Consider the following 17,863-nt stretch of genomic DNA (forward strand, 5'->3'; position numbering starts at 1 on the left):
TTGGGGGAAATGAATCAATCCATCTTTTAAATAAAAATGTGGTCTGCAAAAAGATCCTCCTCCAACCTGATAGAGCGATCAAAAAAATCAACAGATAATGTAATTCATTTTTATGTAATTCATAAAATGAACGGGCACCTAGGATAGGTTCACACTTGTGTGGGTGATTGCCACTGCGGGACCACACTTGTTCCTGCAGCCACAACCACCAGCACAGAAAAACGGGCTGCCACTCAGGAGATGCATGCGGGCGCCATTGATCCTAACGGCACCCATATGCACTGGAAATTACAGCAGCCCCTTCCCAGACTGGGACCTGCACATGCAGTTTCCCTGTGGGTTGCAGTTTCAAAAATGATGCAGGGACCTTTTCCCTGTGTTTTTAGGAGGCACGGCAGCCCATTCACATGAATGCGCTGCCATGGTGTCCATGCAAAACATAGTTTGCAGAGCTGCTAAAGTGTGAACCTAGTGCAGGGGTGGGCAAACTTTTTGACTTGAGGGCCGCAATGGGTTCATATATTGGACCCGGGGGCCGGACCAAGAGTAGATGAATGATGTGTATGTGTCATCCATAGTAAGTATAGTAATATTCCCCCATAGTAAGCATAGTAATTAATCCCCCATATAGTAATTCATCCCCCATATAGTAATTCATCCCCCATAGTAATTCATCCCCCATATAGTAATTCATCCCCCATAGTAATTCATCCCCCATATAGTAATTCATCCCCCATAGTAATTCATCCCCCATATAGTAATTCATCCCCCATAGTAATTCATCCCCCATATAGTAATTCATCCCCCCTATAGTAATTCATCCCCCCTATAGTAATTCAATTTACTTACCTTTGCTCTGCGCGTTCCTCTCGCCGTGTTCCCGCGCCGTTCCGGTCTTCAGGGCGGACTGTGAGAGGAGCCTAGCTCCCCTCACGTTCGTCACGCTGCCCCGCCTACACACATCCTGACAGCCATCCTGACAGTATCACGCTCCGCGGGCCGGATTAAAAGGTCCGCCGGGCCGTAGTTTGCCCATTGCTGACCTAGTGTAAAGGTCTTCTGACTTCTTCTGACAATTTTTACAATTATTGATATATTTACGAAAACACTCTCTTTTAATACACACTTGTGACCTTGGTTGAAGAAATTGAAACTTATGTAAAGCAGGGCAAATGAAAAATAAATTCTTGTGTATGCTTTATATAATTCAATGTATTGAACTAGCATAAGTACTTGAAAATATATTGCTAACAACCTTCTACACTTGGAATTTTGTTTGAAAATTTTGCTTTCGGAATGTTTTATTGTCTAACCGTTGGGGTCAAATCGATGTCTATTTTCAATCGTAGTACTAATTTGAAGAAGCAGGATGGAAAATATTTCTCAAATGAACTAAATTCTGTATGTGATAGGAAAGAAAAGAGAAGAGGCGCCTTCTAAGTGCAGTATAAAATACAATTTTAATAAGCCACAAATGTAAAAACTCACAAAATAGGGGTGGTAAATGAGCTCATCAGTTCGGCCGAACTTCCTCCTGTGTGACGTCATGTCCACCCGGCTTGCGGTGCATGCTGGTTACAGTCACTTCCAGTTCCAGTTGGGTGAGAGTTCCCGGGACTCCTGACTATCCACAGCGTTGTGGACCCCCTCCACCACCTACAGCAGCCATCACCCCACCGGATGGATCCCTGCAGGACATGGATGACAACTTTACAGCTAACTACACTGATGGGCTCATTTACCACCTCTATTTTGTGAGTTTTTACATTTGTGGCTTATTAAATCGTTTTTATACTGCACTTAGAAGGCGCTTCTCTTTTTTTTCCTAACATGTACATAGAGTTGGCTCACTCTGGGTTGGCTGCCACCTAAAGTGGTTACACAGTTAAGGACTTTATTGGGACTCGTGGACCTTTTGTACTTTTGTTCTACTATTTACTGGAGATTAGCCTTCAGTGCACTGGAGAATTCCTTACAATATTGCTAAATTCTGAATGTGACTTGCATTCAGTAGATTGCATGCATACCAAAATCTAACAGTAAAAGCGAATTAAATTTTTAAGTACTTTAAAATAACATTTGTCAAGTCTTTGTTGGCAATACATTGATGAGTTTTTTTTGTACAAATATTAATTTTAAAATCTAGCAGTGTATGGCCAACTTAAAGTGATACTAAACCCAGGACCCTGTATTCCCTCTATCTGGTCTTCCACAGTACACAGAACATGGAAATGCAATTATATTAGTAAATCTAAACTGCTAAATACCTTTTCTCATTAGCAGTTAGAGCATTTTTGTGACTTCTATCAGTGTCCAGCAGAGCACATGTTAAAGCTTGTAGGAGGAGTTTTCTTTCTGATCTAGGAGGATGCAGAATCTCTGACCTCTGTCTGGACAGTGCTGATTGCCCCTGTGTTTATCACATGCACTCTCCCAAAAAAAAACCCCTCTCTAGCAATACACACCAAACTGAGTATGTGCAGACTGCCTCTACACAATATGTCTTATCAGGAGATAAGAGGGGGGGGGGGATTGGAAGAAGGGGGGGGGTCAGATAAGTTAGGATCAAACACCATTTGTACACAATGCAGAGGATTAACCCCTTAGGTTCCACAGTGAGTATAACAGGCATTAATGAAATATAAAAAAAAAGGGGGCGATACAGAGGAAACCACTGTAACACCGCACAGGGGAATTAAGTATTTATTGTGTTAACTAACTCACCAAAAATCAAGGTGCGGATCACAGTACCCAAAGGACATTAGATAAAAAGACATATGGAGGAGAGCCCCCATAGAAAAGAAGGTACTCTCATGTGACCCAGGTAGTTTTAACAATACAAAAAACCTTTATTGATTCACATATTGCACATATGCACAAGCATGTACAAAAATTGAAAATAGTCTCCACCCATCACCATTAAAATATGACAATGCTGTCACTTAAAACTAAGAAAGCCAGGGTAAGATGTAAAATTGTAAGATTTCAATCCCCAAAATGGTATATCACAAGACTCACATTCACCTCCACAAAGTCATCCCATATGACCTGGTAAAGAAGATGTGTGGGGGCGGAGCACAGACATAGCAAAAAGGGGAATAACTGATCCTAAAGATATTAAGTCATGCATATAAATCAATGTTAGTATCAACTGAGATTATATAATTCTCATTCATGATTGTAATTGCAGAAATTCACTTAAATTAGGAACTCAAAAACCTAAAAGTCCTACCACCCTCATAAAGGTTGTGCTTTGAATAATTTCAGAGGGACAAGATACTAACTTGGAATCAATAGACTAAAGCAGGCCATACATGGGTCGAATTCCAAACAATTTTCCAATTGAAAATTGAAAACGTTGTTCATTCTGTAATCCCATGGTGCCACCAATGATTTAAAAAATCGGTCGTTTTTCACAAATTTTCTAACATTCCCGATAAACGAAATGGGGAGGAGCCACGAAAATCGGCCGGTGCCATTGTCCCACTAGCAGAGTGAAAATTGGTCGATTATTCTTAGGTCCGATTTTTGAACGAAAAATCATTCGGAAATTGACCCATGTATGGCCGGCCTACTAGATGTTCCGGGCAAACTAATCAGTAAGGAAAACGCTCTCTGGCTGATAGCTGTAGTCAATCATAAAATTAATTTGCAGGAGGAGGTCTGTGTGAAAGACATTATAAGTTAAAAAGACTCAGCATGGATGTTCACTCTGATTGTCTACAACTGAAATCATCAGTCCATCGCATCAGTGGATAGTTAAGCTGTATGGTGGGAGTGCAATCCACTCTCAGTGGCTCATCCAGCGGGGACCATCAGAGGGATCAGTTAGGTATAGTACATTGCTGCTGTCACTGCGGTCCTGGCATGATATGCAATAGGTCTCCACACTTCAGCCAAGGGAGGATCAACAATTATCCCATATCAAATGGCAAACATCCTCTGGAGACAGGTGATCCCACATGGACAGTCCAACACTGAAAGTGCAAATGACTCCAGAGCACTCCTTCAAGGTCAGTGCAAAATCAGACCTCCATGCATACAGACTAACCAAATCCTGTAGAGGGTTGGCAGGCTATACTGCTGTAGTTGGACATCAATACATGGTCCCAGGGCATCCTGTAGTAGAGTATAACAGGCATGCTTTACTGCATATACAGACTGATCTCACTGTTGTGGGTTTAGTAACACTTTACGTCATTGTTGGTCGTGTTGTGTAGTGTGGCTGATGAAGCTATAAAGAAAATGATTTAGGTAGGAAATAATGGAGATGGGAAAATGGAAAGCCCACCCAAAGGTGAAGTTCTGCTTTCAGGCCTCCTCCCCAGCTCCCATTTGTGAAATGGAGCTTTTGGGGGGGGAGTGAGTACCCGATTTTGACAGGTACCCGCTTCCACTTCTGGTCCGACCACCTAGGCGATCGGAAGCAGAAGCCCCCCCCCCCCCCCCCCCCATCTGGGACACATGACAAGTCCCAGAAGACTGCCAGACCATTGACAGTATGCAGCAATGCTTGTGCATGTGCAGTGGGCAAACGGTCACAGCCGAGAGCCCATAGTAAAGATGCTGGTGCAGGGGAGAGAGACATACAGGGTGAAAATGGCTGATCCAAGCACAGCACTGGAATGCAGGACAGGTGAGTAGCTGTTTTTTTAAAAGTCAGCAGCTACAGTTTTTATATGTAAAAACAAACCCCAGCGCACAGGAACACCCCTTAGGAAAGATATAATACAGTATATACACCAAGGTTATAGATTGCTGCTGCACATACTGTAGGTCAGGTAAACCAAAATTAAGAAAAAACACTAAACAGCGCAAATCACCACCTTAACTCAATAAATAAATTAATTGTACATAAAGACTTGTAAAATAAAATGTGATACAAATAAAAAGTGACAAAATTATCAATTATATATTAATGTGATATACATATTCCCACACACATATAATTTCATATTAAAGTGTCCAAAGTAACTAAATCCAAGAAAATGTCCTTTCTCCCAAGTGTCAGAAATAAAGCTTCCACCATCCACCAGTGAGATACAGTTTTTGTAGCTGTTGACCTGCATTTTTTATGTTGGAGACTGGAGCTTCACTTTAAATAAGTTAAGTGGCCAGAAAGACAAAAGGGGTACAGAAAGGAAAGAAGGGTGGAAGTAATTCCCATTCCTTGGCCTAGAAGGAACTCACATCAGACCAATAGGTAATAAGATGTTTTGGATGTTCATGCCAGGGTCTTGAATTTAGGGGAGCCCATGAATTTCATCCAAGGCATTCATAAGTGCATCATATGTATCATGGCATCGTGCAACTAACTGTTCCATTCTCATGTGACAAAACTTTTCTACCCAATCATTAATAGGTGGGGTAGTGGAGGTGTTCCAGTACCTAGGGATAATTGCTCTAGTAACACATAACAAAAAGGGAAATTATTACGAAAGGGAATAATTATATTTTAGGATTGTGCTACAGTACTAGATTTCATAGGAAGGTGGTTCTGCTTGTGAAACATATTGCAAATAGATTTAAAGTAGAGATGAGCACAATCATCCAGCTCAATTCAGAGTTCATACAGGACAGGGCCACTTTGCTTGACATAGATGACTGTGGATAATTAATGTACCTGTCACCCATGAGTAATACTTTGATGTACGTTTATAACTAACTAATTAAGGAAAATGCAGCTGTCGTAAGAATTACTGACCCAGCATTCTTCAAGCAGTTCTGCAACTTGATAACTGTAATAAAGGAAACAATAAGCACCATATCTGTAAATAAAAAAATGTTACAAATGTAATTTGTATGTTACATGTACTCGATGGTAACGTTACACCTGAGAAGATCTGTCACATAATGATATCACTTAACCTTGCAGTAAGTGGCACAATGATTAGCAAGTGTAAATTATTTTTTTAAATAACTCATGTATGCCTGTTTTTTGAGTTCTTGATTCCTGCTGTTGGTATGGCCCACTTTGTAAATTCTTCGGGAGAGATGTTACTTCTTTGTGTATTAGTGTCCTGACTTGCTTGGTATATGTTAGAAAAACCCACTTTACACATGGAAAGGTGTCCGTTTTCTTCTTTGAAAATTGCTCTATTAAGGTAGGACCCACTTTGTGAAGTTCTCTGGTCAGGAATGAGGCCTTTTCTTTAAAAATCAGAAATATTTTCTTATATGACCCACTTTCTGAACTTCTCAGGTGAGGAGTCAACTCTTTTCTTCACAATATAGAATCTAACCTTATATTGCCCGCTTTGTTGTGAACTCCTCTTCAAGGTATAAGTTCTTTTCTCTGTGCATTGCAGTCTGTTTCACTGGGAAATCTTGGTATGAGCTACTTTGTTCCTCTGAAGAAAATTTATCATACAGTATATACTGTGCAGGGATGTTGAATTTGTATCGCCCGAAGCCCAGGACATGTAGTCGGAACTCATTACACTGCAAGGTCTCTCCCCTACCTGCTAGTCCCTGGGGGCGGTGCTGGAGAGAGGCAGGGAGGGGAGGAGGAGATAAACAGCCCAATGGTAAAAATGAAATGTTTAGTTCGCCATAAAGCCCGTTTTGATTTTAAAAATCACAGACATTCCTAACAGCACCTCAGATTTAGATACGATTTTGGTTAAAATGTATATTTTTTTTCATCTGGACAAGTAGATTGTCATGTGGGACAAGTAGATTGGGTCCCCAATTTAATCCCTGGACAAGTAGTATTTTCAAAAATTTGCACACCCCTGCTTTGTGTGTATTTGTGTGTATGTATATATATATTGTGACAGTGTGAGGCTCTGTCGCTGTGGAAATGGGTTTGAGAAGGACACAGGCTCCAGCAAATGTTTTGCGAGCAGAGAAAGCTATGTTTTAAGCTTTCCCTGGATTTGGTAAGTCTGGATTGGGGCTGCAAGCTTGAAGGTACCAAAGAGTATTGGATGGGAGAGAGTCTTAAGTCTTGTGTTTAGGTTTTTTCGGAAGTTCTACAGGGTGTGTGTGTGTCCATGTGCACACACTCTTTATAAGGCAGATCTGAGCATAGCTCACAAGTGGTGGAGGTGGAATAACAGTTGCTATTGCTGCAAGTCTGAAGACAGAGCCCTGTCAAGAGAGCTGGAAGCTCCTGGTGGAGTCTACAACCCTTGTGAGGGGGATACTGGGAAGGTCTGGCCAACTATGAGAGTCTGGGAGACCAAGAGAAGCTGAGGAAGCTGCAGAGGCAAGTGAGTCCAAGGGGCTGGAGGGAATCCGTGAGTCTCTGGAGGAAGCAAGCTGAAGTACAGGGAAAACTCTGTCAAGAGACCATGTGGAGCCTGAACAGCAAGGAGCTGTTACCTAGACTGAGAGAGCCTGAATAGCCAGTGGTCTGGAAGACCAAGCCACGCAGAGGTACTGCTAACCAGAGAGCCAGGTGACTCTGCATTTTCACTGTGTATTATTTCAAGTGAAGTTGAAACCCCCTGCGTGGGAAACATTGCGTTGAAAGGACTTTTCAGTTACGGTTTAATAAAAGTGGGCTAATAGGCCCTTAAGTTTAGTTCCTGTCTATCGTGAACTCACTAAAAAATGCATCTACCATTGAGCTAAGCATCCCCCATATCAATATATACAGTGGGGATCGAAAGTTTGGGCACCCCAGCTAAAAATTTGTATTAATGTGCATAAAGAAGCCAAGGAAAGATGGAAAAATCTCCAAAAGACATTCTTATAATATGTCAACAAAAGTTAGATTTTATTTCCATCATTTACACTTTCAAAATAACCGAAAACAAAAAAATGGCGTCTGCAAAGGTTTGGGCACCCTGCAGAGTTAATCTCTTGTACTGCCCCCTTTGCCAAGTATCACAGCTTGTAAACGCTTTTTGTAGCCAGCCAAGAGTCTTTCAATTCTTGTTTGAGGTATCTTTGCCCATTCTTCCTTACAAAAGTCTTCCAGTTCTTTGAGATTTCTGGGCTGTCTGTCATGCACTGCTCTTTTAAGGTCTATCCATAGATTTTCAATTATGTTGAGGTCAGGAGATTGTGAAGGCCATGGCAAAACCTTCAGTTTACGCCTCTTGATGTAATCCCCCGTGGATTTCGAGGTGTGTTTAGGATCATTATCCATTTGTAGAAGCCATCCTCTCTTTAACTTCAACTTTTTCACAGATGGCATCAAGTTACCATCCAAAATTTGTTGAAATTTTATTGAATCCATTTTTCCTTCTACTCGTGAGATGTTCCCTGTGCCACTGGCTGCAACACAACCCCAAAGCATGATTGATCCAACCCCATGCTTAACAGTTGGACAGAGGTTCTTTTCATTAAATTCTGTGCCCCTTCTTCTCCAAACATACCTTTGCTCATTCCGGCCAAAAAGTTCAATTTTAACCTCATCGGTCCACAGAACTTGTTTCCAAAATGCATCAGGCTTGTCTATATGTTCATTTGCAAAGTTCAAACGATGATTTTTGTGGTGAGGATGTAGAAGAGGTTTTCTTCTGATGACTCTTCCATGAAGACCATATTTGTACAAGTATCTCTTTATAGTGGAATAGTGTACCACAACGCCAGTGTCTGCCAGATCTTTCTGGAGGGATCGTGCAGTCAAACGTGGGTTTTGAATTGTTTTTTTCACAATCCTGCGAGCTGTTCTGTCTGATATTTTTCTTGGTCTTCCAGATCTTGCTTTAACTTCCACTGTTCCTGATGACTGCCATTTCTTAATTACATTCCGAACAGAGGATATTGACATCTGAAAACGCTTTGCTATCTTCTTATAGCCTTCTCCAGCTTTGTGAGCGTCAACTATTTTCAGTTTCAGTTTTCTAGACAACTGCTTAGAAGAACCCATGGTGCTGATTGTTGGGGCAAGGTCAGATGAGTCTGGGCATTTAAAACCTTTGAGATTGACATCACCTGGTCTTCCCAGATGATGATTGAGAACAATCCATGACACTGGCAGGTCTCAGCTTTGCAAAGGGGGCAGTGCATGCTATAAATTCTGCAGGGTGCCCAAACTTTTGCAGACGCCATTTTTTTGTTTTCTGTTATTTTGAAAGTGTAAATGATGGAAATAAAATCTAACTTTTGTTGACATATTATAAGAATGTCTAATCTGTAATTTGATGCCTTTTGGAGATTTTTCCATCTTTCCTTGGCTTCTTTATGCACATTAATACAAATTTTTAGCTGGGGTGCCCAAACGTTCGATCCCCACTGTATATATATATATATACACAGTTGTGTTCAAAATAATAGCAGTGTGTTGAAAAAAGTGAATAAAGCTCAAAATCCTTCTAATAGCTTTCTTTTATTTCCATACACACAAATGTATTGGGAACACTACACATTCTATTCCAAATCAAAACATGAAGAAAAATATATCAAATTTGCATTGTTCCTCTAAAAAAAAATGAAGAAAAGTGAATATTAGACTGTTCAAAAAATAGCAGTGTTTGTATTCTTTACAAACTCAAACATTCACTATATAAACTGAAAAATGTTTGAAGATTTTGCTTTCCTTTGAATCACTTAATGAATATTTAGTTGTATAAGCACTGATTCTGAGAACTGCTGTACATCTGTGTTGCATGGAGTCAACCAACTTCTGGCACCTGTGAACAGGTATTCCAGCCCAGGATGATTGGACTACATTCCACAGATCTTCTCTATTTCTTGGTTTTGCCTCAGAAACTGCATTTGTGATGTCACCCCTCAAGCGGCAATTCCCCCCCCCCCCCAGTTTTCAAGATCTTCATTCTTCATTTTTTTTTATGACATTTTTCAAATTCAGTTTCATTCATTAAAATGGAACACATTTCGGTTGGTTTGCAGATCTCTGTCTGTAACATAATTATTAATACAGGTGCCTATATATCACTGTCAATTTATAGAGTGATTCACATATACATTCACATCAGTCCCTGCCCTCAAGTAGCTTACAATCTAAGGTCCCTGACTCACATACTAGGGCCAATATAGACATGATCCAATTAACCTACCAGCATGTCTTTTGAGTGTGGTAGGAAACCAGAGATAATCCACACAGGCACAGGGAGAACATGACAGGCAGGTAGTGTCATGGTTGGAAATTGAACCAGCAACACCAGTGCTGCTAGGTAGAAGTGCTAACCACTCAACCACCATACTGCCCCATATATAACATGGGAACCCTTTAATATCATTACACAGAGTGGTAGTATCTGACAGGAGATTGTCAGTTTTCCTGGACAAAAAAAAAATAACAAGAATATGCAAAGACCTAAAGTACCCAAGTGAACAAATGACTGCATCCCAAGAAATGAAGGTTGTGTCCTATGAGAACATTCTGAAGGTTGTGTTCTATGAGAACATTCTGAAACTGCTTTAAGATGAAGACATTGCATCACAACCTTGTACACTTCCTTTTCTACTTGAGCTATGACTTACAAGACATTAACATGACAGGCAGGACTAAACTGCTGTGGCTGGACACAAATTCTCTGTCATATTTAGTTACGATCATTGACAGGAACAGCAAGGTCATATTTCTGTTCCAACTGTGATGAAAGAAGGTGATGGGGGCAAACAAAACCTCAGATACCCACTAGTGTAATTTACATCAGATGCTATAAATATTGTAAAGTTGTATTTATTCACATGCTATCCAAAAGGAGGAGAGTTAACATTTATTACATAATAATCCAGATGAATAGCAGCTATAACAGCTACATTGTGTAGATCAGTATGCAGGACTAGTGTAGTGCAGGGTTTCTCATCCTTTTTAGGTATGGCACTCTATTTTAGTATTCCAAATCTCAAGGCACCTCAGTCTAAAATGGGGTTACCCATCACATCAGAATCCCCCTGTTGACATCATCCCCCCAGCTTCACATCAGAGTCCATAATCCCCCTCCACTTCCTAAACCTTTCCTATCAGATGTTTTACTCCCCCATCTTTCACATTAAAGTCCTCAGTTCTTTACCATTCACTTCTGATTCCTCCTGAGTCCTTCCTCCATCTTTTCACATCAGTTTTCCCCCTTCCTTTCACATCAAACTCCTCAGTGCCTCTTCAATCTTCACCACAGCATGGCATTGACATCATGGCAGTTGGCGGGAAGCAGAGCAGGTCCAAAAGAAGGTGGGCTTTTGTCCCATTGTGAATGCTGGAGCTGTGCTGAATGCCACCCATCCTGGATTAGTGTCATGTATTTTCATGGTGCTGGTGGACGGCCTTCCTACAAAATGGAAACACACAACACTGCAAGAATACCAAAATGTGCCACCCTTGACTACCCCAAACAGCACACCAAGGTGCCCCAAAGAAACACTGGTGTTGTGTTTAAAGCTAGTAGTCAAGCTCTACCTAGTTCAGTCTAAGGTTGGTAATGCAAATAAAGGTTTCTCTGGTTCAGATCACCCCATCCATGATAAACAGTGTAGATGGCAAAATATCCGCTGAAAATCAAGCTGAGTGTAAGGGATTTCTGGTGAGACGAATTGTGAATAGAATAATAATTCACAGAGTAAGTGAGCGCTTCAGACAAAATGATAAATAAATGGAATTCAAAATCAAAAGCAGCAGCTGAACACCAAAAAAGTACCATATAAACTTCCAAGGTGATCAAAATAAAACAAGGTGCAGCGCTAAAATGTAGTGTTTAAAACATATAAAAACATAAAAACATCTTTATGCCAAAACCCATAGAACAGCATAAAACAATTTTAAAGTGCAAATAAAATGTCACCTATTGGTGACTATAGGTGATTGGACACTAAACCAAAATGCAGTCTATGGTGTGATCTGGAAAGATCCCAAATGATCTTCAAGAAATCCAATAGCTGGATCCGTGGATGAGGTGATAAATATGTAAGGATTGCGCACTCACCAGATACGCAATCCCAATGCGCATTAAAAGCAGATACTTTCAGGACATCAAGGATCCTAATATGGGTCTGGTCAGATCTGGTCAAATGCCCCTCGCCGCTTGATAATGTCGCCACGTATGGAGATGGCCGCTCTGCAGATGTGAATGGCTCCCATCGGAGCTCAAAGAACAAAGGAGGCCAAATAGTGTAATATCCTTATGGCAAGGAGTATTTATTCCCCAAAAACAATACAGGCAGGAGCAAGAAAGATACTGACCATACAGGTAAAAAATGCAAATGGCCGCCGGGGCCCTCGTGGCGCCGGTCGGCGTGACGTCACACCTCTGTAGCCGCTCACTGACCCGTTTCGTGCGAGGGCACGTAGTCATAGGGGGTTAGCTTACAGTGGTGGACGTCTGTAACAAAGCTTAATACGGAAACTGGCACATGCGGCGTTACCGCGCGCCATTTTCCAAAGGACAAATGTCTCCATATCGGGCGCCATTTTCATGTAGCCCGCCGAATGGCGCATGCGCGAGCGCCATCAGTACGGAGTTCATACAGTGAACGGCATAACGAGGATCACCAGGGAAAGATACGTTGCCACGGAAACCATTATCCAGCGCAGACCGAGACACATTATCACTCCGATCTGCACAGATATGGACAATGATTCCCCTGACTCTGATTACTCTCCTGATTGATACTGGTTCCTGACTTCGGCTCTGCTCCTGACTTCGGCTTTGCTTCTGATTCTGTACCGTGCTGTCCGCCTGTTGATGACCCTGGCTATTCCTATGACATTGCTCCTGTCTCTTTCCCTGGCTACCTGCCTTGCTCTGGTGCACGCCTGGCGATCTACAAAACCCGCTCTGCTGGTTACTACTGTGCCTGAATCAGAAGATCATCAGTCTTCCAAGCTCATCATCTGCAAGAGCTGCAAACAACATCTACTGGCGCTCTTGTCCCCCTGGTCCCTAGACTCCCTCTGTTACAACTCCAGTGGGGTCAGGGCTAGTGACACAAGTGAGGCCGACCTCGTCATTTCAGTCTCTTATCAGGTATGTGACACTGAGCCATCTGTGCTCATGAACGCAATGCAAAAACGAAAGACCACTGCTCACCCATAAAGGACACTGGAGTCCACATTTATTGTATAAATCAACCATGAACATTGCAATGACAGTCTGCATCCAGGGCTAATCATTGGTGCATGAGTGATTACATGTGAGTGGCCACGATTAGCTGTGGGAGTTGTCAGCCTCACTTTGCTTTCAATGGGACTGCTGCCAGCAGCTAATCACCAGAAACCCTTGTGGGGTCTCCCACATGTAATCAATAATGGCCACATACCCCAAATGTGAAAGGGACCTAAATACATATTTTTTAAATGCAAACAGGGTAATTTGACACAGTAAGTCCCTGAGAGAGGAAAGGAGATGCAACAGATGTGCTGCAGTCAAGGGAGCATGCCAATAGGAGGAGAGAGCAGACAAATGAGCTCACCAGTGTACTGATTCTGCTTTCACTGTCCAGTCACAGGGAGGAGGTAATAAACAGAGCTGTAAGTGAAAGTGAAACTGCAACAAGCTGTAAACCACAGTCTGAAAAGCAGTCCTCCACAGATTGCTTTTTGAGGGTGCTAACATCGGCCAACCATGTGAAAGAAGCTGTACATGGCTATAACAAAAGATCTTATCAAATGTACTCTCAAAAAGCTGAAAACTATACATAAAATAAACAGGAATAGCACAAATCTATTTTAAGGCACTGTAAAGTAAATATTCAAACAGCAAACTGCTTTGCTATTTTATTTTGATAGCATTTACAGAAATGCACGCTGCTCTTTACTGAAGCACATGCTACGCTGAAAATACAATTTTAAATGGCCTTGAAGGGCGGATGTAAATGTTGTAAATCTGAATTTATCATCACTCTGTGTCTTGGTACATTGTTGAAGGCCATGACTCACAAGATTTATATAATTTATCATGTGTATGTTTACAAGGACAAGGCCTTATTGGAGCATGATGAGTCAGGCCCCAGTAAGGAAATCACATTTTACATAGCAGGGATGGCATGATTTTTATTCCAAATGAATGTGCATTAGGGCATCCTTAAAGCGGCAGTAAACCTCTACAAAAATAAATAGAACAATTGGGCCCCTGCAGGTTTAGGTCATAATGTACTAGCATGCACTACATACTAGCACATTATGACAGACTTACCTGACATGGAGCCCTCCAGCGCAACACTGTCTTGGCTCCCAGGAGCATCCATCTTCACCCGGTCTTCCTGCTGGTTTCATGGACTCTGGCTGTGTGAATGGCCAGGACGACAATTGGTTCACTTTTGCGCAAGCACATGGGAGCTCCAGCCTCGGCGCAGAGCTCTGAAGGTGCGGCACGGGTATGCTGTCCCTTCAGAGCGCATTTACTCGATGACGTTGCCAGCTGCATGCTGTGTGTATATCTCCTAAACAGTGCAAGTTCAAGAGATATTCATTGTACCTACAGGTAAGCCATATTATAGGCTTACCTGTAGGTACAAGTTAAAAAGTGGACTTTACACCCCCAAATGTTTTTCCATAGAAGCTGGTTGAAGAAAAAAAGTATTATAAGAAAACTGGAGGTTTTCCATATGGTGTTTTCCAGTCTGGTGTTAAAGGATAACTATGGACTCACTTTTTGTAAAGGTTCCCCAGTTCTGTAGGTGCCTCCTCCTTGGGTCATTTTATCTGCCTGTCATTGGGTCATTTTAGAGTGCCTGGAGATTGCCCTAAACCCTAGTTCTCTGTCAGGCACTCAGTGAGTATATGTACTGGTTGATAATTTCCCCACAACGTCTTTTAGGACTTCCTAATGGCAAATGAGGTCCATTATTGGCCAAGAAGCTGTGTATACTCAAATTGCCATACAAACACCAGGGGATACCTAGGTGCTTAGGAAATAAACTGACCTGGCTTTACGGCCCTGGAGTCAGCCGCCTGTTTTAACACACATTCACTTTAAGGAGGGTCTCCATTTAAAAGTAAAAATTCCTACACCTTTCTTTTGAGTTGATGAAATACCTGCACTGGAATCCCTAGAATGTGACGTTCAGTTTCCCGCAAATGATGGAGGAATGTTAAATGTCTTGTATGCACAAAAGCTGGATGTTTTGTAAAAAAGGCTTAATCTCTTGCTAAAACCTGTAAAAGGTTATGAAACATTTTTCTGGCAAGAAGTGCATCCAGGAACAAGATGTATATTTTTAGTAACTTTTTGAATTTCTTTGCTTATTTTCCATAAAAGCAACAGCTGAATCTTGATAGAGTCTGTGTAAAGGTTGTTTAACACTTATCTCCTCATTGTTTTTCTTGTCCTAAGGGACAGGTTATTTACAAAAACTGGAGAGTGCAAGATCTGGTGCCGCTCTGCATAGAAAACAATCAGCTTCCAGGTTCAATTGTCTAAGCTCAATTGAACAAGGTGAAGTTAGAAGCTGATTGGCTACCATGCACCACTGCACCAGATTCTGAGTGCTCCAATTTTAGTAAATCTCCCCCATGTCTTATTTACTAATGCTCTATTATAGTTCCTTCCATTCATTGTGCAGTAAATATTTCCATAGTAGTAAAAGGTTTTGTGGGGTTGGGACCAGGCATGGTAGAGTTTAATGCTCTAACTGGAAACCTACACTCATGGGCCACCTTATTAGGTACACCTGTTCAATTGCTTGGTAACACAAATTGCTAATCAGCCAATCACATGGCAGCAACTCAATGAATTTAGGCATCTAGGTGTGGTGAAGACGACTTTCTGAAGTTCAAACCGAGCATCAGAATAGGGAAGAAAAGGGATTTAGGTGATTTTGAACATGGCATGAATGTTGGTGCCAGATGGGCTGATCTGAGCATTTCAAAAACTGCTGGTCTACTGGGATTTTCACACACAACCATCTCTAGGGTTTACAGAGAATGGTCTAAAAAAGAGAAAATATCCAGTGAGCGGCAGTTGTGTGGATGAAAATGCCTTGTTGATGTGAGAGGTCAGAGGAGAATGGGCATTTTCAGATGCGACATTCAGGTGGTAGTGTCAGAATTTGGCGTAAACAACATTTAAGCATGGCTCCATCCTGCCTTGTATCATCAGCTCAGGCTGCTGGTTGGCAAGAGAGGAGACACAGAGACAGATGCCGTGGATGGAATAAATAATGATGAGACTATTGTGTTCCACGATCTTGTGAGTGTTTTTAACTGCATTGTTCATTAAAATTGCTGTACAGAGTGCGTGGCCGGCGGGATCGCATGTCCCGGCGATAGCTCCGCACACCCCTGGCGCCAATAACAGACCATACAAGGGCACAGTGCCAATACAGCTCCTGGGACTTCCCCCGGACCTAGACCGAACCTCGGGGCCCCCGAATCATGCCAGGGAAGATGGCAGGGTAGAGCCATGCAGGCTCTCAATTAATGATCCCTGCAGGGAAAGGAAAAACCAAGATGGCACCCAGCTCGGCGCCCGCGGCCCCTGCTACCTCCTCTGCTCTTCATAAAGCAGCACCACTCCCCCAGAGGGGGAAATTGGGCTCTTCACCGCTCACTGGCCAGGATTGGACCATGGCAGCTTCGCCGGCTAGGGTGAGTGACTCTCTGCAGCCCCCCCAGTCATCTTCCAGTCCCAGGCTTCGGCCTGTTCAATAGGCCACGATTCCTCTGCCTCCTCTCCACTGAGTAGTGAGATAGCGGCCATCTTCTCCAGCCAGAACAGCGTCCCAGAACCTGTAGATGACAGCCCCGCTCACTCGCCAGCAATTCCTCCAGATCCACCACAATACTCCAGTGATGCAACCTTAATAGCTCAGTTCGCTAATTTACTGCAATGCGAACTGGATAGAGCTACTCAAAATTGGTGGCTGACCTAAACAGGATTTTCAGGAATTGGGCCAACGCCTGGACAGTATCGAGTCTAAGGTTGATGCGACAGTCCATAGTGTATCCCAAAATTCCAATATGATTACTGACTTGCAAGATCGCTTAGAGGAAGCTTACTCTAAAATTGATGATTTAGAAAATCGGGCTAGGCGCTACAATTTCTGCATTCGAGGACTCCCTGAGTCAGTCAAAGAGCTCACTAGCTGCGCACAAACCCTCATGCGGTCTGCATTGCCCGATATCGATGTTCTTCACACTGAGATTGATCGAATTCATAGAGCATTGATCCCCCCTAGACAAGGTGGGCCTCCTAGGGATATCATCGTAAAGCCTCACTTTTTTCAGGTCAAGGAAGCGGTAATGAAGTATAGTAGGGAGACTCCGGACCTAGAGTTTGCGGAACATAAGATACAAATCTTTGCAGATGTCTCTCCGACCACCATCCAGAAATGGCGCTCTCTTAAGCCGCTGCTTTCCCACTTAGTGCAGAGGGATATCCGGTATCGATGGGCCTACCCTTTTCGCCTACAATTCACTTTTAACAGTAATTTTTTACTTGGAGGGATAGACCCGGCACCTTTTTGGCATGCAAATTGACTACCAGACATTCCCAGATGGCTCTCTCTAAACTCAGATTGGATAACGGAAACCTGGTAAGATCCTCCACAAATTTCATTCTTTTTACACTAAACTATATAGCTCGCCTCAGGGAGATGCTTCTTCATCTCTCGACACTTTTTTGAGCTTTGTTTCACTTCCCTCTCTCCAGGAAGCTCATAGGGAGTTGATGGAATGGCCTATCTCGTGCGAAGAAATTGGGAGTGCTATGAAATCCCTTGCCCCTCATAAAGCTACGGGACCAGATGGTCTTCCTCATAACTATTATAAAGTTTTTCCTGATATCCTGATTCCCCATATGGCTCTTTATTTTAATTATCTACGGGATGGGGGGCGGGTGCTCCCTGATGAAAACAAGGCATTCATCAGTGTCATCCCCAAACCCCTCAAGGACGCTTCTTTAGTTTCTAATTATCGGCCTGTCTCCCTAATTAATTGTGATTTAAAGATTTGTACTAAAATCCTGGCCTTACACCTCCATACATTTTTGGCTCTGTATATTGATGA

General features: G+C 42.4%; 1 long non-coding RNA gene across 1 annotated transcript in view; it reads left to right on the plus strand.

Annotated features, from left to right (window-relative positions):
* The window catches only part of LOC149474224 (uncharacterized), a 60,041-nt gene that overhangs the window by 19,158 nt on the left and 23,020 nt on the right, over positions 1-17,863 (plus strand). The gene's annotated exons all lie outside the window — the stretch shown is intronic.

Source organism: Staurois parvus, unplaced genomic scaffold, assembly GCF_062004578.1.
Source record: "Staurois parvus isolate SC_StPar_1 unplaced genomic scaffold, SC_StPar_1.0 ptg000009l, whole genome shotgun sequence".
Classification (NCBI taxonomy): domain Eukaryota; kingdom Metazoa; phylum Chordata; class Amphibia; order Anura; family Ranidae; genus Staurois; species Staurois parvus.